The sequence below is a fragment of the Mesoplodon densirostris genome, chromosome 12, assembly GCF_025265405.1.
Source record: "Mesoplodon densirostris isolate mMesDen1 chromosome 12, mMesDen1 primary haplotype, whole genome shotgun sequence".
Classification (NCBI taxonomy): Eukaryota; Metazoa; Chordata; class Mammalia; order Artiodactyla; family Ziphiidae; genus Mesoplodon; species Mesoplodon densirostris.
Genome location: NC_082672.1, coordinates 100,593,627 through 100,619,790, shown reverse-complemented (window position 1 = coordinate 100,619,790; position 26,164 = coordinate 100,593,627). Strand labels below are relative to the sequence as shown.

Genomic DNA, 26,164 nt, shown 5'->3' with positions numbered 1-26,164 from the left:
CTTTTACTTGAGCAGTGGTTCATCAAATATGTAACAGCAGCAGAAGCTTCTCCTAGAAACTTGTTAGAAATGCAAATTCCCAGCTGAGGCTCCGGAAATCATTGTTTTGACAAGCCTTCTGATTCTAGCTAAAGCTTGAGACCCATTGCTCTTCTTCTGATCTGAGAGAGAGGGGCGGGGGGGGGGGGAAGAGAGAGAAAGCCCAGGAAAGAATGCTGGAAAGTAAATTCAGAGAGCTTTTTATATGGGGTTTTTACTGTGGTAACTTACAAATGGTTGAAAAACACCCACAAATTGAAACATGTAGCTACTTTAAGGACTCTTTAGCAGAAATCAATCTTATTCCCGATCTATTACTTAATAGGTCATTTCCTCATAGGGATGACTAACAGCAATTCAACAGAAAATGCTTTTTATATTTAAATAACACTTTCTGTTCCAAGATGTCAAAATGTTTGACAAGTGGTCAAAATGCAGCTCACTAATATTCTCAACCCCATGGTAGTAAATAACCCACATGTACCATCACTGCTGTTTACTGGTGATTGCTTTTCTGGGAAAGTTGAAGCGCCTTTGCTATCTCTGTAGAAAGTCAATGACTAAAGGAGGAAACGTCCTTCATCTTGGTTCCCATAGGAAACCAAATTGATAAATCACTCACTGACTTCTATTATTGCATCTCAAGGATAGTTAACAATGCTCATCAAGGAAAAATCCCAAAGAACACTCTTGCCCTATCTCTGATTAAACCTGATTTTGGAAAATCATCTGGCTCAATCTACATTTAATTACAATATGAATGCTACTTAATTCCCTATTACTTCTGGTTACACAGGATCAATGCCACTTGAAGAGTAAGAAGCAAAGGTTCACTACATTGGGGTCTCCTTGACAGCCAAGCCTGTGCCTTAGTCATTTTGACTCCCTAGTGACCAGCTTGGTATCTGGAATAGTATATGCGATCAGTAATTATTTCTTGAATGTATGATGTATGAATGAGTCAAGATATTTTGAGAGTTGGAGTCATGGGTCAAGAGGAGAAAACGTGGTTTAAAAAAACCCACTAAATTCTCAGAAGCCGGTGCTGCAATGAATGCTAATAACAACTTGACAATGTCCTCTGTCATTGCAAATAATGTGATACCAACATCTACTAATCAATCAAAAAAAGACTTTCAGAATTCAAATTTGCATAGGATTTTGAGCTGGGGATTCCTCTCACCCACCTTTTCTTATGATAAAACTTGGAACTGTAGTGTCAATAGATAATATGCCAGGTTTTCACTTAAAATTGGAAAATTTAATCGAATTTCGGAGGCATGAAATAAAACTGATGGGCAAATATTAGAATTTCCATCAATGAAAAAGCTTAATTTCTAAAATGCTGAAGGTTAGTTTATCAAAATACTGAAATTGCCTCATATCATAAGTCAAAGCACCCTCTCCTTACTAAATAAGGAGCTACAAAGTTGTACAATTACTGTCAATAATTTTTTTACTTGGTTTGAAAAAGGTTGCTTGTTTTAAATAAAACAAAGTTCAACTGAAGTGACTATAATATCATCAGTCTTGTAAAACTCCTTGTGTTAGATTTCTTCTATCCCCAAGATGCCAACCATGCATATTAAACGGACTCTTGTTTTTTGCGTATGATTTCTGTACATCTTTCCTCTATGAATTTTCATGTTAAGTACCCTTTCTTAGAGTGTGGATTGTAACCACTCTGTTTAAAACTCTATCACCAGTACCTAGAACAGTGCCTGCCACATAAGAAACACTTAATAAAATTTCTAAATTATCTTGATTAAAATCCATACTCATCCTAGCTTTAAGCACATGAAGACAGAAATAGGTTCCAACTGCATAAGAACACGTGACTAATCCAGAGGAAATGTTAACTATAAGTACAAATTATCTGTTGATTAAAATACAGAACATGTCTGAGATTTGGAATTCCTTCCTAATAACCCTGAGTCAGAGCTGTGGTCAAGGCTTACTGGGGGCATGGTACCATTTTCTGAGGACACACTCAGAAGAGGAAGAAGTTGATGAGACAGCATGCAAGATTTTCCAGGCTCAAAATGGAACTTGACTCATCTGCATGGAACCATCCAGCGAAACACAGAAGAGCTCACTCTTCTGCTGGATTAAGCTCACCCTGGTGGAACGGAATGGAACAGAAACAAGAGACTGAGGTCTAGGTTTTGAGGATCTTCACTCCACTTACCTGCTTTCACAGAACCAGGCAACGGACAAGAAGAAATGTGGAACTGTTGCTGTGTACCTCTAAACAAATACAGTCACCCTATGTAATAGAATGTGTCATAAATCTGACCAATTAGAATAATTCCTCCATTCTTGGTGGAGTAGCTCTGATAGAAATGGACAGAGCTGGGCTCGGGGTGGGAAGGGGGTGGTTTCCTTCTGTTACAAGCTCTAAACTTTCTTCAAGTTTCCTATGATATAAGCCTAACTAAAATTTATGGACTTTTGAAAAAGAGTAGGTACTAAAATTAAATAAGCTGAGAGTGTTGAGGGTGAAAAACATGATAACAAATTTAAGGAAATGTAGAATTATTACTATGAGAATTAACAGAACTGTGTTTGTTCCAAATATGAGCCTGCTATAGCATTTTAATTATGAATAGAATTAAACAGAAATTCACTTGCTGTCACCATCTGATAATATTACCAGAGACTTCCCTTAAGGAAATTTAAAATTATTTCTTCTATGTAAATCTCTACAAGTCCTTATTTTCAACCTTATTATAAGAAATAACACACAGTAGCAACAAGCTGGCAGAATTTTGACAATTCTCCTGCCTCCCTCCATTCCGCCTTCTTTTCCTCTTTCCCTCCCTCCCTTTCCCTCCTCTTCCCTCACTCCCTTTCTTTCCACAAAGCAAGTAACTGGGTACATAGAAAATAGTAGGGGTCACACGCTTTCATTACAGGGGTTGGGAATGTGGACTCTCACAAAAACAGACTTGATTTTAAATACTGTATCTGTGCCTTACTAGCTGTGTGACCATGAATAATTTAATCACTCTGTGCCTCAGTTTGTCCGGCTGTAAAATAGGTGCAAACAGAACCTACCTCTTAGGATTGTTGTCAGGGGGGATTCCAACTGGTTTTAAAATAGTATTTAGCACAGAGGAAGCATAATAATTATTATTTTTCACTTCTCTGAATATATAAAACATTTAGTATTGGGATTCATAGTCTCAAAATCTAACACTCACTGATGTGAATATCTGATTGGCTAAATGGAGAAAAACACTGTTATAGTAATTATTTCTTTAGTTTCTCATTTTGTTTTTTTAACTGAAAACCAGAATCACAATTTCTTGGTATTATCTGTTATCAATGAACAGTATAAGACTGTAATATTATTTTTGACAAGGCACTGTATATTTGAAATGAAGAAAACTAAGAAATAGTAGTAAATAAAACTTTTCTTGTACTAATCCCAAGTGAAAGATGAAATTAATGATGATATATATGTGAAAACTCTGGAGAAGTCATACAGAAAGAACCTCAAGTACTTGAGGCACACTTGAAATTCAAATGACATTAAATGACTAATTCTTAAATCAAGAACCCTTCACTAAAATTAAAAACACAAATGCTTCCTTTTTCTTGATTTCTTGTAGGAAGTGAAAGAGTACCCGGTAGGTGTCAGACTATTTTAAAAAGCAGGTTATAGAGATGATATTTCAGGAGTGTAAAAATACTAAGGCGGATCTCATAAATGATTGGTATATTATTTAATTCAGGTTAGCATCAGAATTGTCAATGTTTGTTTCTTAAGCAATGCAATCCTTTAGGTAGGAAGCATGGTTCTTTGGAGAAGTTGAGAGACACAAGATACACAAAACTGGAATATGGTGCAAAAACAGACAGTATCGATTTTTTAAAATTAAACCTAGGAATTATTTAACATGGCCATTTCTTTGGGTTGAAGAAAGAAATTCATATAGATTTTCCTGGTTCAGGCTCCAGTGAGGTCTATAGGCAAATTTGCAACTAGAGCAAGATTCAGACCTATTTCCATTTTTGTGCTTACCTCTTAAATATGTCCAGTTCCTACAGCATAGAGGAAAGCACTAGATTGGCCATGGCATGAATGGCCAGGTTAGGATTCTGGCCCTGCCACTTAATGACTGTGTACGGCTTAAACAGGCAATTTGCTAAACTTCATGAATTTCAATTCCCACTCTCCAACCCCCACCCTGGGCAAAATGAGTAGAATCTTTTTTTCTACCAACTCTAGAGAGTTAGGATGGTCTGAGGAGAAAATGTACATAAAAATGCTTTGAAAATTATTTAATGCTTTAAAAATATTATTTATCATTATTATTTCAAGATGAGGGAAAACTCCCCCTCCGCTAATATATTCAGCTTTTTATGGCCACCTAGATCTTCCAGAAAGCTACATAAAACCTGAACATTTTAACAATACTCGGCAATGTTTAGATGTTAAAAAAAAATTATCCAAACTGGCACATTTCTTCTTAAACAGTTCTAAAAGTAATACATACATAGTGCAATGAATTTGGAAATACAGAATGAGAACGGGAGGAAGTAAAGGTCACCCTGACTCTCTTATTTCTTGAGTTAACCATTGATAAATAATTTTTACATTTTCTTTGGGTCTTTTTTCTCTATGTGCATGATATTCAAAACCAAGTGGTGAATATGCTGTATTTATTATTTAACATTCTTCTCTTCTCACTTGACATTTTACAAAAAACAATTTTCATTTGTTAACTTCTGTATTGTTTCCGATTCTAAGCATCATAAAATACTTAATAGTGAAGGTTACCTATGAGCTATTATGTAAAAAAAAGTTCAGCATCTATAACCTAAATTAATATATTAGAAATTCATATGCTTTAAAGCAGTGATCCCCAACTGTTTTGGAGCTAGGGACCGGTTTCGTGGAAGACAATTTTTCCACCAACAGGGTGGGTGGGTGGGGGGAGGATAGTTGGTTCAGGCTGTAATGTGAGCGATGGCGAGCCATGGGGAGCAGCAGATGAAACTTCGCTCGCTCGCTTGCTGGCCGCCCACCTCCTGCTGGGCGGCCCATTTCCTCACACAGCCAGGGGGTTGGGGACCCCTGCTTAAAGGATATCCCTATGTTTTTATGTGATTGACCATTTCAAAAGTTTCATAGACAATTCCACTATTTATATTTAATTAAAGACCATGAAACTTGTTTTTAGTATTTTTTTTTTTTTTTTTTTTTTTTTTTTGCGGTATGCGGGCCTCTCACTGTTGTGGCCTCTCCCGTTGCGGAGCACAGGCTCCGGATGCGCAGGCCCAGCGGCCATGGCTCACGGGCCCAGCCGCTCCGCGGCATATGGGATCCTCCCAGACCGGGGCACGAACCCGTATCCCCTGCATCGGCAGGCGGACTCTCAACCACTGCGCCACCAGGGAGGCCCTGTTTTTAGTATTTTTAAATAAAAGATAAAGATGACTTCATTTCAAAGCTGATAACAAACCTCTAGAACACTTCCTTCTACTTAAGTGAGGTGTTAGATAAAAAAAAGCACTATAGAAATATAGATTATACTTGACTTTAAATAAAAATCTGAATAAATACTATAGAATTGTTATCTCCCCTTTATTCTGTTAATAATTGCTAATAGGAATATTATGGAGAATGATTGAAGCTTAATAGTCATATGTCAATTACCAAGATCACATTTGTGTGGTACAATGAATTTGCAAAGGTAGACTATCAAATGTATTTTATTGTCAAAGGTGGTCTGCCAATCGGCAAGTCATTTCGTAAGTTATGCTCTAAAATATATCATTTACCGATACCCAAGAGACATCTCGGTATGTCATTAATAGTGCAGAAACTCTAAGCCAGGGATATTTTTGTCTTTATAATTAATTTGAGACAGCAGCTAATAAAAACCAGAATAATAACACTAATAACCTTCAAATTAATTTTGACCCTAAGCTATAGCAATTTCAACAGAAGTTAGTATATTTACATACCAAATTAAGATTCCTAAACTTGTATTACAATTGATGCAATGTTTTTATGAAATACTACCTATATAATATTTCATTAAAATAATAAAATGAGAACAATATAGAAATGGCATAAATGTTTGTGTCCTAGAAAGGATTTAGAGGGAATTTCTGGTAGTATAAATTAATACATGATTAATCATATTACTTTTATTTATAAAGCATCCAAACATACACATCTGTAATCTTATATGTCTTTACCATCAAGAGAAATATATTCCAGAATTAATTTTAAAAACACTGCTTTTACTGTGCTTATGTATTCTAGTTGAGAAGTCTGGACTTTAAGCATTTTTAAATTATAGAACTCATCAGAAAGCAGGAGGAAACCAACAATACAACTGATGGCATTTGTTAATATAAACCTTTGTGTAAAAATGTTATGAAACTAAGAATGGAAAAAGAGTAGAATTATTAAGCAACAAATGGCTGTTTTAAAAAATCTAGTTAATAGTATATACTACCTGGGTTATTCTTTTACTTGAAAAAATTACAGTATATTAGGTTGTCCTAATTTGGAACTATGTAACTGCCACTCTCATGTTTCTAGTTTTACTAGAAGACTGCATTTTTTTGGTATAAGCGTAAGAAAAAAAAAAAAACTGGAACGTTCCATACTGCAGTTTCCTTCCTCCCTTTCCCCAACAGAAAAAATAAGAAATACTGTACCTAACCAACAGATCTGATGATTCCAAAAGGGACAAGTCTCTATTCTGAAACACTATTCAAGTCAGAACATTCCAAATTATGATTTTGTGAGACACTGGAAAATTATGGCATGAAAAATAGAAGAATATTTCTAATGCACTATAAAATGTATTCCTCAAAGCAAAAAAGAGCTAATGGAAGGCCAGAGCACTTAATGGATAAAATATAATCAAATGAAACAGAAGCATGTTCCAAGCTGAAAGGCAACAATCTCACTATTCTCACATAATTGGACAGTAGACATAACCCAGTAAGATCAGGTTTAAAAACATTTAAATATATATAAATACACATATGTATAAATAACATATATAGCACCTGAAGTAAATACATATTCATATATTAAAGAATCACTTTAAAATTTAAAAATATTTTTTTAACTATTGAAAAATAAACAGCTAGTGAAAAAATAAGTTTTCTTTGCAAAACTTGACTCTGGAAACAAAGATTCTTCAAATGCTTCTCCAAGAACTTGTCTGTTTATTTTAAATATAACCAAATAAAAAAATAAAAATAAAAAAATAAATAAATATAATCAAATATTTGAAATAGAAGGCAAATGTTCATGAAAGCAGACATATATACATGCATTTATATGCATATATACACATAATTGGATAATATAATGAATATATATAATACACATAAAATACAGATCTTCCTTAACTTACTATGGCACTGCATCCTGATAAACCCATCATCAATTGAAAATATCATAAATTGTAAATGCTTATACTACACCCAATCTACCAACCGTCATAGTTTAGCCTAGTCTACCTTAAATGTGCTCAGAACACTCACATTAGCCTAAAGTTGGGCAAAATCATCTAACACAAAGCCTATTTTATAAGAATCTGTTGAATATCTCATTTGTTTTATTGAATACTGTACTGAAGGTGAAAACCAGAACGGTTGTAAGTGTGTCAGTTGTGATCGAGTCGCTGAGTGGGAGGAGTGGCTTGCTGCTGCTGCTGCCCAGCATCACAAGAGAGCATCATGCTGCATATCAGGAGTCTGGGAAAAGTACAGTTTCTACTCTAAATTCAAAGTATACTTTGAAAAAATGAAAAAATTCAAACTATAGTTTCTACTAAACGAGTATCGCTTTCGCACCATGGTAAAGTTGAAAAATCGGTAAGTCGAACCATTGTAATTCGGGGAATGTCTGTATATAAATTTTTGTATAATATACGTGTATATGTGTTTGCACGTGTATATTTAAAACTGGAATTTAGACTGTTTGCTACATCTCATCTTAGAAGCAGACTATGCCCAAAATCTATGCCTCAAGCCTTTGGTGAATAGCTAATGAATTCAGTATTCAAACAGGGATTAAAAATATTGACTTGGAAATTCAGGACAAACTTACTACTAAAAATGTTTTACACTTTTTACTTAAAAGAACATAGTTAGGTACACATGATTAGACTCTACCAACTAAAATAAATTATTGCCGATTTGGCTAGAGTTGTTGATCACCACAAAATTCTCTCTTGCGGACAACTATGGCTTACATATTAAATGGAAGGCTTTAGGCAGTTTTTGTACTTGTTTCCTTAGACCTAAATGGTCCACATAATGATAAAAAGTCAAATAAGAAAAAAATGTCAAATTATGTGCTTTTCAAGCTCAACAAAATTGTTATCATACTAAAGCTCGCCTGTGTACTAACAGTGCAGTTTTTATAGGCAGGTGTTTCTGCTACTAAAGTTTTCACATTAATTGAGGCTCTACTTTTGATTTCAGTTTAAAGGTGTTACTAGTGATTGAATCTACTCAGTAGTGCACTTTTATGAATAAGACTCTGAATATTAAAATTCTTACATGTACTCTCTCAATTCATTGAGATTCAGTCAAATAGAAACATATCATATACCAAGAAGATTCCTTTGTATATGATGTACAATGGAGTAACAGATTAATTTTCCTTTTTGGACAACTTAATGATATTGATTAACATTAAAAAACTTCAACAGTTACATATTAAAAAAAAAGACTGGGGTACAAGGCAGATAATTAGTAGTATTACCTTTAAAGGCTTTTGTTAGAGGAAGTGAATGTTAACAACTCTTTATAAATTAAAGTTGGCCTCTCCCAGGAACTTCAATACTGTACCAGAAAAAAATAAAATAAAATTGTCAACTATTGCTTTTAAGAAAGGGAACAATTCCCATTTTCTATAACATTACTTCTGAAATCAACACCCTTGATATCATTTCTGATAATGAGTCAGTGAAAAGAGTGATTAGACAAATGGTACAATTCAGAAAGAAAATAAGATGCAGAAAGAAATTCAGAAAGAAAATAAGATGCCAACTGAGTTTTCCCAGGTCATCCAATCAACTCCTTGCAGAGTTAAAAATAGAAGCTAAGACTAATTCCCACAGCTACTGCCAGATCAGAGCCTGACAACTTTGCATTGTGGTAGCTTCCAACCTCTCCTGCTACTGGGATTCCCTGCATTGAGACATCTTCCTATGAGGTTCAGTCATTTCAAGGTTTGCTTTAAAATGGAGAGGGGTAGGAAAAGGTTCATAATTTTAGGGAAAATCTGTGGTAATGAGATCTCATTGTAAACTGCTCACGAGAATTAGAAAGATAAAAACTGGAAATATTTACTAACCCTTACTATGTCTCAAACACTGCAGTAAGTTCCCTTTTATGTTATCTTCTTTAATCTTCGCAACAACCCTGTGATTTTCCTGTTTTAAATATCCAGAAACAATTCACAGTGGTTAAGTAACTTACCCTAAGTCATAGAGATAGAAAACAATAGAGGTAGGATTCAAACTAGGTGAGGTTCAAAGTTCAAATTCACTTCCTGAAAAACATGATTAGAACATAAATGGTAGCCAAAACTCCCCAAAATAAATTAAAAAATTAAAAGAAAGAGAGAAAGGAGGGGAGGAGGGCCTAGTGATCTGCATACCTTAAAAATAATGTTTAGAACTTTTTCATTGATCTTAAAAATGACCAAAAGCTAGCTGCCTGAGAGCTCTAAGAATAAAATTATTAACAAACTAAACAAAAAATATTGATTTTTATACTCACTCACTTTGAGATCACCCAATTGCTTTCCTTTCATAACACTGTACTGCCATTTTATTTCATTTTCTATTATATTTATTAAGGGATAATTTAAAGACAAGTATTTTGCCTAACAGGTTAATGATTTTTTTTCTTCTAAACGATGACCAAGATGCCGATCCTCCTCCCCTTATTCAATGGACTAATTAGTGTCAGATCATTTTAGTGTCATATTTAATTTCTGTGGTGAAATAGTGATTTCACAAACCCTGTGAAGATGTTACACATCCACTATAACATGCATGCAGGTGGAAAAAATTTTCAACTGATGTAGATTTTGCTTTCTCTATGATTGTATTCTTCACAATCAATGAGATAGAAAAAGACACAGAGATAAGAGAACTGTTGACTAATATTTTCTTATTAAAATGTGTATCTTGGGCTTCCCTGGTGGTGCAGCAGTTAAGAATCCGCCCGCCAATGCAGGAGACACAGGTTCGAACCCTGGTCTGGGAAGATCCCACATGCCACAAAGCAACTAAGCCCATGGGCCACAACAACTGAGCCTGCGCTCTAGAGCCCGCGAGCCACAACTACTGAGCCCACGCACTGCAACTACTGAAGCCGGCATGCCCTAGAGCCCGTGCTGTGCAACAAGAGAAGCCACCGCAATGAGAGGCCTGTGCGCCACAACGAAGAGTAGTCCCCACTCCCAGCAACTAGACAAAGCCCAGGCACGGCAACAAAGAACCAACGCTGCCAGAAATAAATAAATTACTTAAGAAAATAAATAAAATCTGTATCTTGCATTTTCAATTTTCTAAAAGTTCAAATCCATGGTGGTTGAAAAAAGGAGTAATGGCATATGTTTTCTTGTCCTGGGTAAATGGATTGTGCTTGGTTGAGTGTCTTTTTTGCCAAATTTTTTTTTATTATTTTTATATCTACTATTACTTATTTGAATTCTACTCACTGTTTTTTGTTTTTTCATCTTTATTGGAATACAATTGCTTTACAATGGTGTGTTAGTTTCTGCTTTATAACAAAGTCAATCAGTTATACATATACATATGTTCCCATATCTCTTCCCTCTTGCGTCTCCCTCCCTCCCACCCTCCTTTTCCCACCCCTCTAGGTGGTCACAAAGCACCGAGCTGATCTCCCTGTGCTATGTGGCTGCTTCCCACTAGCTATCTATTTTACATTTGGTAGTGTATATATGTCCATGCCACTCTCTCACTTTGTCACAGCTTACCCTTCCCCCTCCCCATATCCTCAAGTCCATTCTCTAGTAGGTCTGTGCCTTTATTCCCATCTTACCCCTAGGTTCTGCATGACCTTTTTTTTTTTCTTAGATTCCATATATATGTGTTAGCATACGGTATTTGTCTTTCTCTTTCTGACTTACTGGTTGAGTGTCTTGAACTGCTCAAACTTTAAGGTCCATCATCTCTAATTTCCACCTTACCAAAACCTCAGACAAGAAACAGGAGAAAGGGTAGTGCCATCCATAATTCATTCCCACCACACCTACAAAAATAATCACAAGGAACTTGTGTAGAATACCAATTCTTTTGTATTAGGAAGGCAGTTTTCAAAATTAAATGGTATTGGTTCATTTGGTTGTTTAATAAATATCTTGCAGATGCCTATCATAAAGCCAAATACCAAACTGACCATTTAAGTTGCAGGAATTTGTACGGTCTTGATATTTTACTATTTTAAAGTAACAGTATACATTTGAGTGCTTACCACAATATGTAATACCAATAAGCTCCCTAGAAATCTAAACATTTATAAAATACACCAGATGCTACTGTCTCATGCCTTGCTTTGCAATCCTGGATTGCTTTCTACTATGGAGATGATGTAAGAAATATAAGCTAGATATCTCTTCTATGGGATCACCAGCCATGTCTCAACTAACTTTTAACAGTGGAGACTCTCAGTACATACATATTTATTTCTTATAAAACTCTTCGGTACTGATCATTAGGTAATTCCGGTAAATGTGGGCGCGTAATAATAGTTAAGAATGTCAGCCCCATTTCATTTCAGCTTGATCCACTGCAGGAAAGCACAAATTAGATGAAAGCAATTTCCCCAAGAACAACTCACTTCCTTGAGATGAGACATAAACTTGGGTGAACAATGATTTGTCACAATTTATTTTTGAGGGTAGTGGTTTAAAAAAAGTGCTAATGTAATCTTTTCAGAATGAATCCTTTTAAAAATGCATTAATTCTCCAGTGAATATAGCTTATAATTAAAAACCTATACATGTAATTTTACTTTTCTAAATTTTTACATATGACCATATATAATAAATATGGAAATCTTAAAATCTTCATTATCTTTAAAATTTGATGGCCTTTAAATCTGAATTTGGATTTGGTGAGTCTGACGGATTATTCTTAGTGACTCTATTGGGTACCACCAATTCAGATTCAACATTATTTCTGCAAGTCTCAGAAGCATTAAGTTTTGTGAATGGATAGAGGGTATTAACATCCTGGTGGTTTTTCACTACATTGAGATGACCAGAGAACCTGAGTGTGAAAGATCATGGAGAGGAGTGTAAGAAATGGCACTAAAGGTATCACTGACTTCTCTCTATTTACTCAGATTCTGCAGGATACAACAGAAGGAACAAAGCAGGTTGTGTTGCTGCTACTGTTGCAATGACCAAGGATCCTCAGTCTCATAGCCATTGCAGTCCATTGTTTAAGATGTGAGCTTGTTGTTGCTTATTCAGGCAAAAGTCAGAATGCTTATTTGTTTTATGTCTGTTTTTTAATGAGGGTTTGATTAGACAGCAATAAAGACAAAAGTAAATAGGAGAAATGTTTATTAATAGGTCCCTCCATCCCTATCAACCAAAGAAAAGGCATACCTTAAAATACTGTCGTGAAATGTCTAGGGTGTGTCTGTCTGTGTTCTTGCCACCCTTCACCTTTAAGTAGCTTTTCAAAAATATGTTATAAACATGTTGCTTCATCCTTGCCCTTTTAGCCTGTTAATGTCTAACTTAAGTAAAGCAGGATGCAATCCCCAGCAAGTTATCTGTTTCTCCTTTCTTGGACCATGCAAATCAAAACAGTCTTCTTCTAAGGAGGGTGGTGAAAAGTTGTGCCAATTGTGTTCATACTTCAGCTCTTCCAACGTTCTTTAGTTTATCTTAAATGAGACATTCTCATCTTTGGGCTTTAATTATTCTGTTTAAAAATAAATTTTCAAAGATACTCTGAAGAGAAACTAAGAAAAAAACAACAAAATAAAAGATTTACCATAATGCAGGTACATAAATATGAACTAAAAATACTTTTAAATTAAAAATTAATCTGTTTTATTTTAAAAATTAATCTAATTAAAATTACAGATTAGGCTGGATAGAATTGATCCATTGCTGAAGCTTAAAAACAAACTAGCTATAAATGTTACTAGTTTTCTACACTGCTGTTACAAGACTTGACTGACATCCGTGATGTACTCTGTAATATTTTTGAAATGATGAAATGTGTGATCCAGAGACTTGAAATATTTCAATACTTGTGTATAGGAATTTTCTTCCATGAACTAGAAATGAAAAAAGTGAGAATGTTTCCTTGCTCAAATCACATTAAGTGGATTCCCTTACATTACTTGCATTCATTTTTAAGATAGTCATAAATGGTTACATAAAATACAGGAATATTATCTGTTGAAGAAGTTGATGGTTTTTATAGTCAATGTATGTATTCAAATGATAAATGTTTCTGCATAATCTCTGACTCAACAATACCATTCCATGCCACTCCAAGAATTCTTCCATCAAAAGCAAAAGCTCCAGGACATCAAGACATGAACCTCTATGTCCATTACCACATTTCTTGAAATCATAAAACTGTTTGGAACTTAATAAATGTTTATCAATGGGTTTTGACTGAATGAAATTATGGCTCACTCATAGTACACATTACTGGGCATCTACTAAAGGTAATATGGTAGTGATATATGCTAGATATCATTAATATAATAGAAACACAATGTACTAAAAGTGTTTTGCAACTAAAAATCACTATACATTGTATGGCTTTAAAAAGGAATGAAATGCTGCTACATGCTATAACATGGATAAACTTTGAAAACATTATGTTAAGTGAAAGAAGCCAGACACAAAAGGACAACTATTATATGATTCCACTTATATGAGGTAGTTAGGATAGGCAAATTATAAACCCAGAAAATAGAATAGAGTTAACCAGAGGCTAAGGGGAGGGGAGAAATAAGGGGTTATTGTTTAGTGAGTACAGTTTCTGTTTGGGATAACAAGAAAGGTCTTAAAATGGATAATGGTAATGGTTGCTCAACATTGTGAATGTACTTAATACCAATAAATGATACACTTAAAAATGGTTAAAATGGTAAATTTTACATTATGGGACATTTTACCAAAATAAAAAATAAAAATATACTATAAAATAAAGTACAAATTTACCTCATACTAGGCAGACTATGAAGTTTGCATAAAATTGCACTTATTTTAGGAGCTTATATGGTTATTATCATATTTGGGGACATGTAAAGAAAGCAACAGCTTAAGTAGTCCTCTTGAGTTCTTTCTCTCCATCTTTCCAACCTGGTGTTTTCTAGATTAATGGTTATGTCACGCCTCTCTTTGAATACTAGCATCAGTAGGAATGCTAGCTAGTACTGGTTTCCTTAAGTATCAGCTAAAAAGTTTAATGTATTTTTATGCTGGTAATTGTTTTAGAACCTGGGAGGGATGTCATTGTTTTCTTAACTTGCCAAAAGCAAATACAGTACTGTAGACAGCATTACTAGAAAGAAATAGTAACTTTGAAGTAGACATATGTCCATCCTAAGCAAACTGAATATATTTCAAAGCAGACCACACCACTCAACTGCTGGCAATGTTCTTCCACATACTTGGCAGTATACTACTCGAAGTCTGAGAACTGTTTCTTTTTTGTAAAAATGATTTTGATTGGAAAACCCTGAATAAATCCTTTGGAATGTGTAACGTTTAGAGCTCCTTCTGGGATTCCTTTTCCATGAATCAAGGTTCTTTGATTCACTATCCTCCTTGGCACTTGCTTCCTATTCATCTCAGCAGCCTTTGTGCCAGCGCTAATGAAGAGCTCCCAGTTTAGGTCCTAAAGCAGGGAGAACAATAAAAGGAGAACCTCATTTCAAGTACCAGAAATGTCTGGGCTATAAAGGACACACATATTGTCAAAGCAAGCCCAGAGTGGGGTGACATCACCAAGGTCCTTCCTGGCTCCACGCCCCCCACAGGAGGAACAACTAACAATTATTTGGAAACAGGACACTATTTGAGAGAATCCTAGAACATGGAGGTGAGGCTGAAGCACCCCCGTGCACCACAGAGACCAAGAAAGACTGCATTAGAAGGGTGAGAAAAGGAGCTGGACCACACTGCCCCTCCCCCAAGCCAGTGGAGCACCATGGGTGAGGTCTCCCCTGAACCTCTGGTTCCTCCAGTAGGGGAAGAGAACTGGGGGACAGCAAGCACCACCACTAGCATTGGGGTTGCTTTGTGGGAGCCACTGCTCTAATCTGCTCCACTGGGATTGCAGGGGAATCTGCAGGGTTTGACCACTAAAAGTTGGACTTTTAGTGATGAAGGGGGAAGGGGCATGCAACAGCCAGCACATGGATTGTGACCGATGGAATTCATACCTGCAGTGCCCAAGTAGTGATCACAACTGGCACTTTTGCTTATCTACAGAGCCAGGTTGGTGGGACACTACAACCGGGGAACTCAGCAGGGTACAGATCCACCTGATATGCATCTGGCCCTTGAACCTGGTTTGCCCATACCCAGGGAAAGAGCAGAGTCACAGCCCACCCACTGTGGAGAGTGTCTTCTGGCCATCTGACCAAAAGGGCTGGCAATAAATCCTGGAAGCTATTTGGCCCAGTCGTGCTCCAGCCAAGAGGCAGGCAGCCAGAGCTCATCACTGGCTCTGGTACAAAGCAGAGCCAGTATCAGGTGTGGAGGGATCCTGTACCATGCACAGGCAGGGAGATTAATTCATATCCAAGGCTGAGAGGAGCTCCCAGCTCCTCCCAACTGGGGAGCCTGTTTGAGAAATTAAGAGTCACCTGGAGTGGTCCCTCCTCATCCCACCCAGGCAAAAGAACTGGGACTAGCCCCATCCCATCTGCTGTGGAGAGTGTCTTCCTGGCCCATCTGACTAGAAGGATTGGTGACAACTCCTAGAAACTGTGCGGCTCAGCAGTGCTCAAGCCTAGAGAAGGGTAGACAGAGCTCATAGTCTGCAAAGCCAAGCCAGTGGCCTTGTTCAGCCACAGAACGTGGAGTGTGGATCAGCTTGAGTTAAGACAACAAAGAGCTTTACTGGCTTTAGAGCTGCTTCTCCTGCTGCACCCAGGCAGGAAATCTAATTCATAGCCCTACTCATCACTGAATACAGCCTTCAGCACGTCCAACTGGGGAACCTAACCAGAGAACATGGGAAGCTGTACAGCCCATTAAACAGCCCTAGATACAGTGGCACTTGAACAGACAGCACAGCCTGTGGCCTCCCCCTTCTGCAGGGCAAAACCACTGCCCTCACCTGACCAGGGAATTAAGTGCACACTCTGGCCTGATTTGGGTTCCCAAACAATGAACTATACAGGCTCTGAGTCCTGTCCAGAGCCAGGTCCTATACAAGCTCTGATTCTCTGCCAGGAAACTAATTCATAGCCCCATGTACTACTACTACTGAATATAATACCCAGTTAAGTCTGGTGGAAGAGCCCAATTATTCAGATATGCAGATACCAATGTAAGGAATCAAGGATCACAAAAATTAGGCAAATAGGACACCACCAAAGGAAAGTAATAAAACTCCAATAACTGACCTTAAAAAAATGAAGATCTGGGCTTCCCTGGTGGCGCAGTGGTTGAGAGTCCGCCTGCCGATGCAGGGGATGCGGGTTCGTGCCCCGGTCCGGGAGGATCCCACATGCCGCAGAGTGGGCTGGGCCCATGAGCCATGGCTGCTGAGCCTGCACGTCCGGAGCCTGTGCTCCGCAATGGGAGAGGCCACAACAGTGAGAGGCCCACACAGCGCAAAAAAAAAAAAAAAAAAAAAAGAGAATATCTATGAACTGTCAAAGAATTCAGAATAATCCTCCTAAGGAAGTTTAGTGAACTACAAGAAAGCACAGACAGCTAAGTGAAATTAGGAAAACAATGCATGAACAAGACAAGAAGTTTGACAAGGAAGTAGCAACATCAAAGAAACAGGAACACTAGATTTTAAAAATACAATAACTGAACTGAAGAATTCAATAGAAAGTTTCAAAGGTAGAATCGACCATGCAGAAGAAAGAATCAGCAGACTGGAGGACAGGACTTTAGAAATTACCCAGTGAAAGGAACAAAAAGCAAAAGAATAAAAAGAGTGAAGAAAGCCTATGGAAATTATGGGACACAATAAAGTAAACAATGTTCATGTATGGGAATTCCAGAACAAGAAAAGAGAGAGAGAAAGGGAAAAAAAGTATATTTAAAGCAATAATGGATGAAACCTTCCCAAACCTAGGATGAGAAATGGACATCCATATCCATGAAGTCTAAACAAGCCCAAATAGGTTGAACTCAAATAGGGCTACTCTGAGACACATTGCAATTAAATCATCAAAAGTCGAAAACAAAGAAAGAATTTTAAGACCAGCAAGAGAAAAGAGAGAAGTTACATACAAGGGAACCCTGGGATAATTGGATATTCACATGTAAAAGAATGAAATTGGACCAATATCTTATACACAAAACTAACTTGAATTGGATTAAAGACTCAAATGTAAGACCTGAAACTATGCAACTGCCAGAAGAAAACATAGGAATAAAGCTCATTACATGGGTTTGGTAATGACTTTTTGGATATGACACTGAAAACACAAACAACAAAATAAAAAATAAACAAATGGAACTACATCAAACTAAAAAGCTTCTGCACAGCAAACGAAAACAAAAACAAATCAACAAAGTGATTGAAAAGACAACCTATAGAATGCAAAAAAACATATTTGTAAACCATATATCTGATAAGGGTTAATATCCAAAATAAATTAAAAATTCATACAAATCAATAGCAAAAAAAAAAAATTACCCAATTAAAAAAGTGAGCAAAGGACCCGAATAGACATTCCTCCAAAGAAGACACACGAAAAGCCAACAGGTACATGAAAAGATGCTCAATACCACTAGTCATTAGGGAAATGCACATTAAAACCACATTGAGATATTACCTCACACCTGTTAGAACAGTCATCCTCAAAAATGTCAAGAGATAACAAATGCTCGTGAGGATGTGGAGAAAAGGGAAGCCTTGTGCTGTTGGTGGGATTGTAGATTGGTAAAGCCAGTATGGAAAACAGTATGGAGGATCCTCAAAAATTAAGACTAGAACTACATATATCTAGCAACTCCACTTCTGGGAATATATCCAAAGAAAATGAAAACACTAACTCAAAAAGATATCTGCACCCCCATGTTCATAGCAGCATTATTTATAATAGCCAAGACATGGAAACAATCTAAGTGCCCATTGATGGACAAATGGGTAAAGAGGTTGTTTTATATATTTATAGATATATACGTATTATATGTATACACACACACACACACACACACTGAAATATTATTCATCTGTAAGAAAACAAAGAAATGCTACCATTTGAGACAACAGAAATGGACCTTGAAGGCTTTATGCTAAGTTAAATAAGTCAGAGAAAGAAAGGCAAACACTATATGATCTCACTTATATGTGGAACCTAAAAAAAAGAAAACAATCATAGAAAAAGAGATCAGACCTGTGGTTACAGGAGACAGAGGGTCAGGGGAGGGGAAATTGGAGGAAGATGGTCAAAGGTACAAGCTTCCAATTGTAAGATAAATACATACTATGGACATCATGTACAACATGATGACTACAGCTAACACTGACGTGTGATATATAGAAAAATCGTTAAGAATAAATTCTAAGCATTCTCTTCACAGAAAAGTATTATTTGATCTCATTTATATAAATTTGTGTGTTTGTGTGAGAGAGGACAGAATACAAAAATGCAAAAAGAAAAGTTGTAAAGTACAAAGCTGCTTAGGTTTATATCTCAATCTATAACAGATAACAATTTGTTTAATTTTAATAGGTACAAAAATAAATATTAAGCATACAACAAGCAAAAAGAAAAACTGAGCCCAGCGTAGATGTCCTTAAAGCATTTGCAAAGGAGGGCTTTATTAGGTCCGCGAACACCTGCAATTACAGGCAAAATTCTATGTGTGTGTGTTGTGTATGTACTTGGGGAGTGGACGCATAGCCTTTATTGAATTATTAAAGGGGATGTTAAGACCCAAAAGTTTAAAAAGCACTGGAAAGCCTGACCACAAAACCATTTTAAACTACTCTGATTATGTTTTTATAGTTTTCCTTCACTCGTTAACACTTCAAAGAACAGCATGTGAATGTGGAAAGAATCTCTGCCATTTAGGTAAGATCTCTGAGTCTCAGTGTAAAATTAGCATATAGTAGAAGGATGAAATTATACACCACAGATGAAAGTACCTAGCAGAGCGCTTTAAGACTAGTACTTATTTATGCAAGACATCTTCCCCTGCTTACTTGTTTTCAGTAGAATGAAAGCATACTGAAAGCTGGTACAATGTCTTCTTTAAAGTTTTCTTTTGTAATGCTTACTATGCTTTTTGATACGGATGAGCCAATATCCACTTAAGGGCATGTAAGCTCACAATAACTTTTGTTGAATATAACTGTTGGAATGTACTTTCAGTATATTATTATATAGGGATTTTAAACTAAAATGTACCTGCACACACTATTTAGAGCCTAACTTGGATATTAGAGTAGGTGGATATACACCCCTGGAAAATAATAGCTAATTTCTTCACTAAAATCAAATTGCTGAACATCTACTTTGCATATACATAGCTAGGCACTGTATTATGAGTTTCAGGTAATAAAAAGTTGTTAGTCAAAGACTCTGCTCCCTAGGGTTATTTTACAACAGCAAATCATGTTCAAACTAAAGGATAGACCAAAATAGAAAGTGCCACAGGCATTTAGACAAGGGAGAAACACATCTGAAATGAGAAGGAAGGTGGGTATGGGGAAGGGTTCATGGAAGAGGCAGTGTATGCTGTGAGCAAGGTTTCAACGTGTAGCAGGGTGAGTGAAAGGAACAAATGAAGACATATAGTCGTGATATCATGAGGCACAAACTAGAAATAAACAGCACTTGTTCTAGGCTGGTCATGAGGTAATTTAAGGGGATTAGTGAGAAACTAGATAAAGAGATATCTCTTTATGTATTACTTATTAATAATACTTTTGAACACAAGTATTTAATTTTTAAAAAAAGAACAATATAGGGATAGGAGACTAGGAGGTACAAACTATTATTATAAAATGAGCTATAAGGATATACTGCATAGCACAGAAAATATAGCCAATATTTTATAACTATAAATGGAGTATAACCTTTAAGAATCGTGAGTCACTATATTTTACACCTGTAACTTATATAATATTACACATCAACTATACTTCAATTAAAAATGCTATTTTAGTGAATAAAACACTAAGCAGTAAAATTTTTAAAAAAGAACTTAGAAGAGAGCTTAAAAATAAAGACATAAAGAGCAGGTTGAAACAGCGCAGAAATCTGGCAATTAAGAGGCCATTGATAACTTTCAAAATAGCACTTTTTCTACCCATTCTCAGTGGAGGCAAAGCCTTATTAATCCTACTATTTCTTTTTCTGTTTTTCAAAATCTCAGGATAAGTCTATTTCAATTGTAGCTAATGGCAGTAATGCAGCACCAGAAAATGCCTTTTGTAAAGAGAGGGCAACTTTGTGAATCCTAAGTGGGTACTCAAGTCTTAAATTACTGATAACACTGACCACCCACCAGACTAAATGTTTTTCTTTACGTGATTGGAAAGCAACAGATTGATTTCAATTCTATCTTGTCATATCTACAAAAAAGTTCCTACAGTTCATTTAGCAACTAATAGAATACATCCTTCTATTTGGTATTACTCCTCCTTAACACGGGGCAATTAATTTTTCCTTTCTCTGGGAAACGTTTTTAACAAAGGAAATAGAGTCATAAATTAGTTTTGGTTAGGAAACCATACAACTATTTCTACCTAGGGCTTGGAATTTAGCAACTTTCCTCAGAAATTGTTTAAATATAACGAAGTCCAAATTCAGAAATACCTTAAATTTAATTATCTTAGTTGCACTAAAATAACAAATTCTATTTTCTATCTTGTTTTCTTTCTTCCCCAGAAGGCTTCTCCAACCCTAATCCATAACTTCATGCATTCATCTCACCTATACAATCACTGGCAGGTATGATGCCGGCTTTGGCGGCTCCAGTCCCCTAATCCTGACCCATTTCTTGCCAAAGAACTCAGCTTCTTCAGAAACAAAGTAACAGACATTTCAATTTCTAACCATCATTAGCATATTTTCATGTACTAATACTCAACATAAAAACACCTTTCAAAATTACAGAAATTTTTACTGTACTTAAGATCAATTGCACTCACCTGTATTTCATAAACCTTGGGCTACTTTCTAAAAAATGAATTATTATTTTAATATGTTTTTCACTTATTATTCAGAATAATTATTCATATAATTAAATATTTTACAATTAGGTAAGAAAGGTGGAAAATAGTTTTGCTCTTCTTGTTCTTTGTTCTCTCTTCTAGTTGGTGTGCCTGAGCCAAAATTTTAGAATATTGAAAATTTAATATTTCAAACCCAAACCGCATTTAAAGATAATAATAACAACCAGCCAAAACAATATCGGTCCAGAGGTTTGCATGGTCCGGGGAACAGTTCTCTGAGGGGGCCATTTGGAGTGGGATTTGCCCACCCCCCTCCACTCCTTCTGCCTCATATACTGAAGATAGAGACAAAGAAACCAACTCAACTCTTTCCAAAGTGTATCTATAAATAGAGAATTTGTAATCAGAAAAACAAGAACGATATATAATAGAAGTAACATGATTTTTCAGAACCAGTATCTTGTTCTAAAGCAATATTTAAAAAAGAAGGTAAGAAGGTTAGCTATAAACCCTGGACCTCTTTTTCATTGGTCTCCTATTTTAATTTGTTAAAATAAAATCCATGGCCTTTTGAGTCAAACTGTCTCTTTAATTTCAGATTTAAAGATAACAAATCTCTTTTTAAATGGAATATTGGCACACAGACACCACACAGTCTGGCTTATTGCAACTGTTCTCTGTTGGTGAAGTGGCACATTTGTAATCCCCACCATAGCAATCTTCACCATTTCACAGAATATCATTCAATTGTACATCCCTAGGTGGGCAACAAGAATCGGCACTTGAGCTCAGCAGCAAAGCGTTTGTGGGGAAATCCTAGGTCAGAACCCCTAAAAGGGGAGACTAACTTGAGGATGCCCAAATAACCTGAGGTTTACCTTGGCCACCTCCCCTGGCTTTCTGACTGCCTGTGGGAAAAGCCTCTCTGGAATCTCTTTTGAGGTTATTGGGGGAATCCTAGGACAAACACACTGCTTGCTTTTGCAGGAGGACTTGCCCCATACCCTACCCAGCTAGGTGTCTCACAACCTAGCTGGACTAAAAAAGCTTCAAGAAAAACGGGACAGACTGACATTTGCATTTCTACTTCCACCTATTCTTAGGCACGTGGAGCAAAATATGTAGGTATAGCCCTCTTTCTCACACCCCAACAGATTCTGCTGTCCTCGAAACCCATCTGGTAGCTGCAGTGACTACAATGAAGGGAGTTATCGGAAACCATGTTGGTACTGGGTTTAAAGGATTTTTCATGCCATGCATTTTGGGGAAGGACACAGATAATAGTCCAAACATGGTATAAGGCCATGTCCTTTCTGGGTCCTTGAAAAATCAGTCAGGGAACAGAGGTGGTGGACAGGAGCTGACAAGAGCTGGCTTGTTAATGAGCACAGCATTCCCGGGGTGGGGGGTGGGGGAATCAATGAAATGATTGACAAGAGAAGATGGTAAATGAAGGGAGAAGTGGGGACAAGTGCTGCTCAACCCAAGCTGAACTCCAGGAGGTAAGTTTCTCCTCTAATTTGAGATTCTTTCTAAAGGTTCAGTATTGAAGTGGGTGTTTGACGTTGAAATGTGCAGACCCATTCTAATAACTGGAAAGGGAGAAGACTGAGGAAGGCAAAAGGAGAGGGAAGATTTCCGATTACTTCTCTAGGCTGCTGACAAGAACCTGCTGCTCGCAAACCAGAAATTAACCAAGCGAAGGTTGAAGGTAGCAACGTAAAAGTGAAACTCAAATTATTTTACATTCTGAATCCTCTTCAATATCGAAGCGAGTGTGGCACAGCAATGGTTGATTATCTTAAGATTACAGAGGCTGACCGCCTTCTTTGTTTGCCCAGTAACACCGCTCCTCCAATAATCTCAAGCACTTGGCTGATTAATATTTCAATTCCAGTTGCTGCTCTTTTTCCCATTGCAGAAGGCGGCAGGGATATTCCCCTTCTTCCCTCTGTATTACAAACCCCATTACTAACCAAGCAGAAAGCACCGCGCAGTGTGGCCGAGGCTAATAATAGCCGGGCTGCTTACCTTCTCCGGAGGGATCGAATCAGCGCATGTCCCCGCGCCGGCTGCCCCGGGGCCGCAGTGCCGCCGCGCCGGGTCTGTGCTTGGTCAGTTCGGCCGGCCCCCACCCCACCTGCCAGCTGCAGCAGCTGCTCCCGCCGCTCCCGCCGCCGAGCTCCGGCCGCAGGAAGTCATCCCCCGCGCCGGGCCGGATCGCCACATTCCGCGCCAGCCGCGGGGGGAGAGGGGCCTCTCCCTGCTGCGGGGACCAGCTCCTGGAAACTGCGCTCAAAGATCGCTACCCTTCCCGGTTGTAGGGTTATTTTCTAGGAATGCTTTTACAGAAGAAGCGTCGCTGGCTGGTGGACCGAGAGAGAAGAGCCAGAGTGACTTTCTCTGCAGAGCGCCTTACCTCTGAGCGCTCCCCTGTCACTCCCGCGGCATGGACAGCTCCATTCCGCTGTGTGGGTTTTCCACCCTCTTCATCTTCCTTATCTGTATTGTTCATTTCGCTGAATTTGAGAGTGGGATTAGCTTTGAAGATATCATTCAAACACTCCGAAAATATTTTAAATTGGCGACTAGTTTTTCTAAGCCCCTGTAGCAAGCTCCACTTTCCCTCAACACACACACACACACACACACACACACACACACACACACACACACACAGTTACTCGCACGTACACACCCAGCCAAACCACTCACAATTAGGAAAGCTGGGACCTCTCGCCCGCCCTCTTGCCTACGTAATGGAACAGGAAACTCCCAAAGGAGTGGGGAAGTAGGACCGGCTAGCGAAAGCACTCGAGGAAAGAGAGAGGGGTCGCCCCAAGATTTTGTTGCTGTTCAGTAGTGTCCTTAGTGGACAGATGTTCCCCCTCTAACCCCCTGGCCCCGCCCCAAGTGGAATGGCTGGTCTGGTGACCGCTGTAACAGTTGGAAACAAAGAAGCTGAAGCCACATTAACAGGTGGCTGCATCTCTTTCTTTCCCTAAGGATTTATCAGAATTGGCTTTAGGAATAATATTAGCATATACGTATATAAGAAACCCTTTCCTTCTCTCTTTAAATTGGCACCACCTATTAACAGGTTTCTCTCTCTCTCTCATTTTCCTCCCTCCCTCCTTCCCTCCCTCCCTCTCCTAAGCTGACCAGATCATCAGTTTCCGGACTTAAGGGGGAAAAAAGGCCAAGGATGTGCTCTCTTTACAGCTGAACCAGGGCTTATTTTCCCGGTGTTCAGCCATTCCCAAGTAGAGAGGCTTTTTGACACTAGGGTTCTCTGTGAGTGAACTTCTCACATTCAGCTTGCTTTTGGAATTGCCCATCACTAGGTCCAGGCCAGTTTTATCCTTGGATTTGTCCAGCAACCTAAACAGTATAATTGCACAAGGCCAAGGCAGTACTTTTAATCTAGGAAGAGTTCCCAACTCTCTGTTTAGCAGTTCCAAAATTAGGAGGTAGTGTAGCAAACAGTTTCAACAAGGCTCAGTAAGAATTCTTGACCCTAGAATGCGGGCTTTTTAAAAGCTGGAACAACCTAATTCATCTCTCTGAGTTTCACTTTCATAAAATTAGACCTCACCAAAGAGCAGGGGATTCTTAATATGTATCAAAGTGTATGTGGAATCTGGATGGGAATATTACATCTTTAATTTCACTAACCTCTAGCTGCAATTTAGTATTTAGCATGTCCTTTAAATCTAAATGCAGACAACAAACCACAATAATATTAGGAGTACCTGTGACTATATCCCCAGCAGATACCACAGACAATTTCCTAAGGCAGTTTTTATAGTTATCTCAAAGTATCACTAGTCTGATGTTACAATCAACTCATCATTACCTTTTTTGTTTTATCTAATAGACTATATCTATTTTAGAATGGTTTTAGATATACAGAAAAATTAAGGGGATAATACAGAGTTCTTATATATCTCATTCCCAATTTCCTCTATTATTGACACCGTACACTAGTGTGGTAGCTTTTTTACAATTAACGAGCCAATATTAATACAATAATATTAACCAGAGTCTGTACTTTATTCAGATTTCCTTGGCTTTTGCCTCGTGTCCTTAATTCCATTTCAGGCTTCCATCCAGGACACCACATTACATTTAGTTATCAAGCCCCCTTAGGCTCCTCTGGGCTGTGGTAGTTTCTCAGGCTTTTCTTGTTTTTGATAACCTTGACAGTTTCTTTTTTAAATGTATTTATTTAATTTATTTATTTTTGGCTGTGTTGGGTGTTCGTTGCTGCGCGTGGGCTTTCTCTAGTTGCGGAAAACGGGGGCTACTCTTGGTTGCAGTGCGCAGGCCTCTCATTTCAGTGGCCTCTCTCGTTGTGGAGCACGGGCTGTAGGCGCGTGGGCCTCCGTAGTTGCAGCACATGGGCTCAGTAGTTGTGGTTCACGGTCTCTAGAGCGCAGGCTCAGTACTTGTGGCGCACGGGTTTAGTCGCTCCCTGGCATGTGGGATCTGCCCAGGCCAGGGCTCGAACCCGTGTCCCCTGCATTGGCAGGCGGACTCTCAACCACTGCGCCACCAGGGAAGCCCCTATAATATGATTCTTGTGTCAACCCTGACAGCGCTGGTGAAATCCTTTGCTACAAAAATATGTCTCTGCCTTATAGTTTTGTTTCAGTATTAGTTTCCACATTTGCCAGCAAGATACTTTTCATCCTACTAAACTAATAGGCCACTTAGTTGAATACTGGATAAAATACAAA

The 26,164-nt window shown here is 37.7% G+C and overlaps 1 long non-coding RNA gene across 3 annotated transcripts; it reads right to left on the bottom strand.

Annotated features, from left to right (window-relative positions):
- Positions 1-593: 593 nt before the first annotated feature.
- On the bottom strand, positions 594-24,028 carry LOC132500188 (uncharacterized). Of its 3 annotated transcripts, none has more exons than XR_009533985.1 (3): positions 23,457-24,028; positions 16,681-16,842; positions 594-2,158 (listed from the first exon to the last, which is right to left on the bottom strand). It is a non-coding gene; the product is annotated as an uncharacterized LOC132500188 (long non-coding RNA). The 3 variants fall into 3 exon arrangements; XR_009533986.1 differs by lacking the exon at positions 594-2,158 and adding an exon at positions 11,743-13,041 and having other exon boundaries at positions 23,457-24,027; XR_009533984.1 differs by lacking the exon at positions 594-2,158 and adding an exon at positions 13,076-14,942 and having other exon boundaries at positions 23,457-24,026.
- Between the last annotated feature and the right edge of the window lie 2,136 nt (positions 24,029-26,164).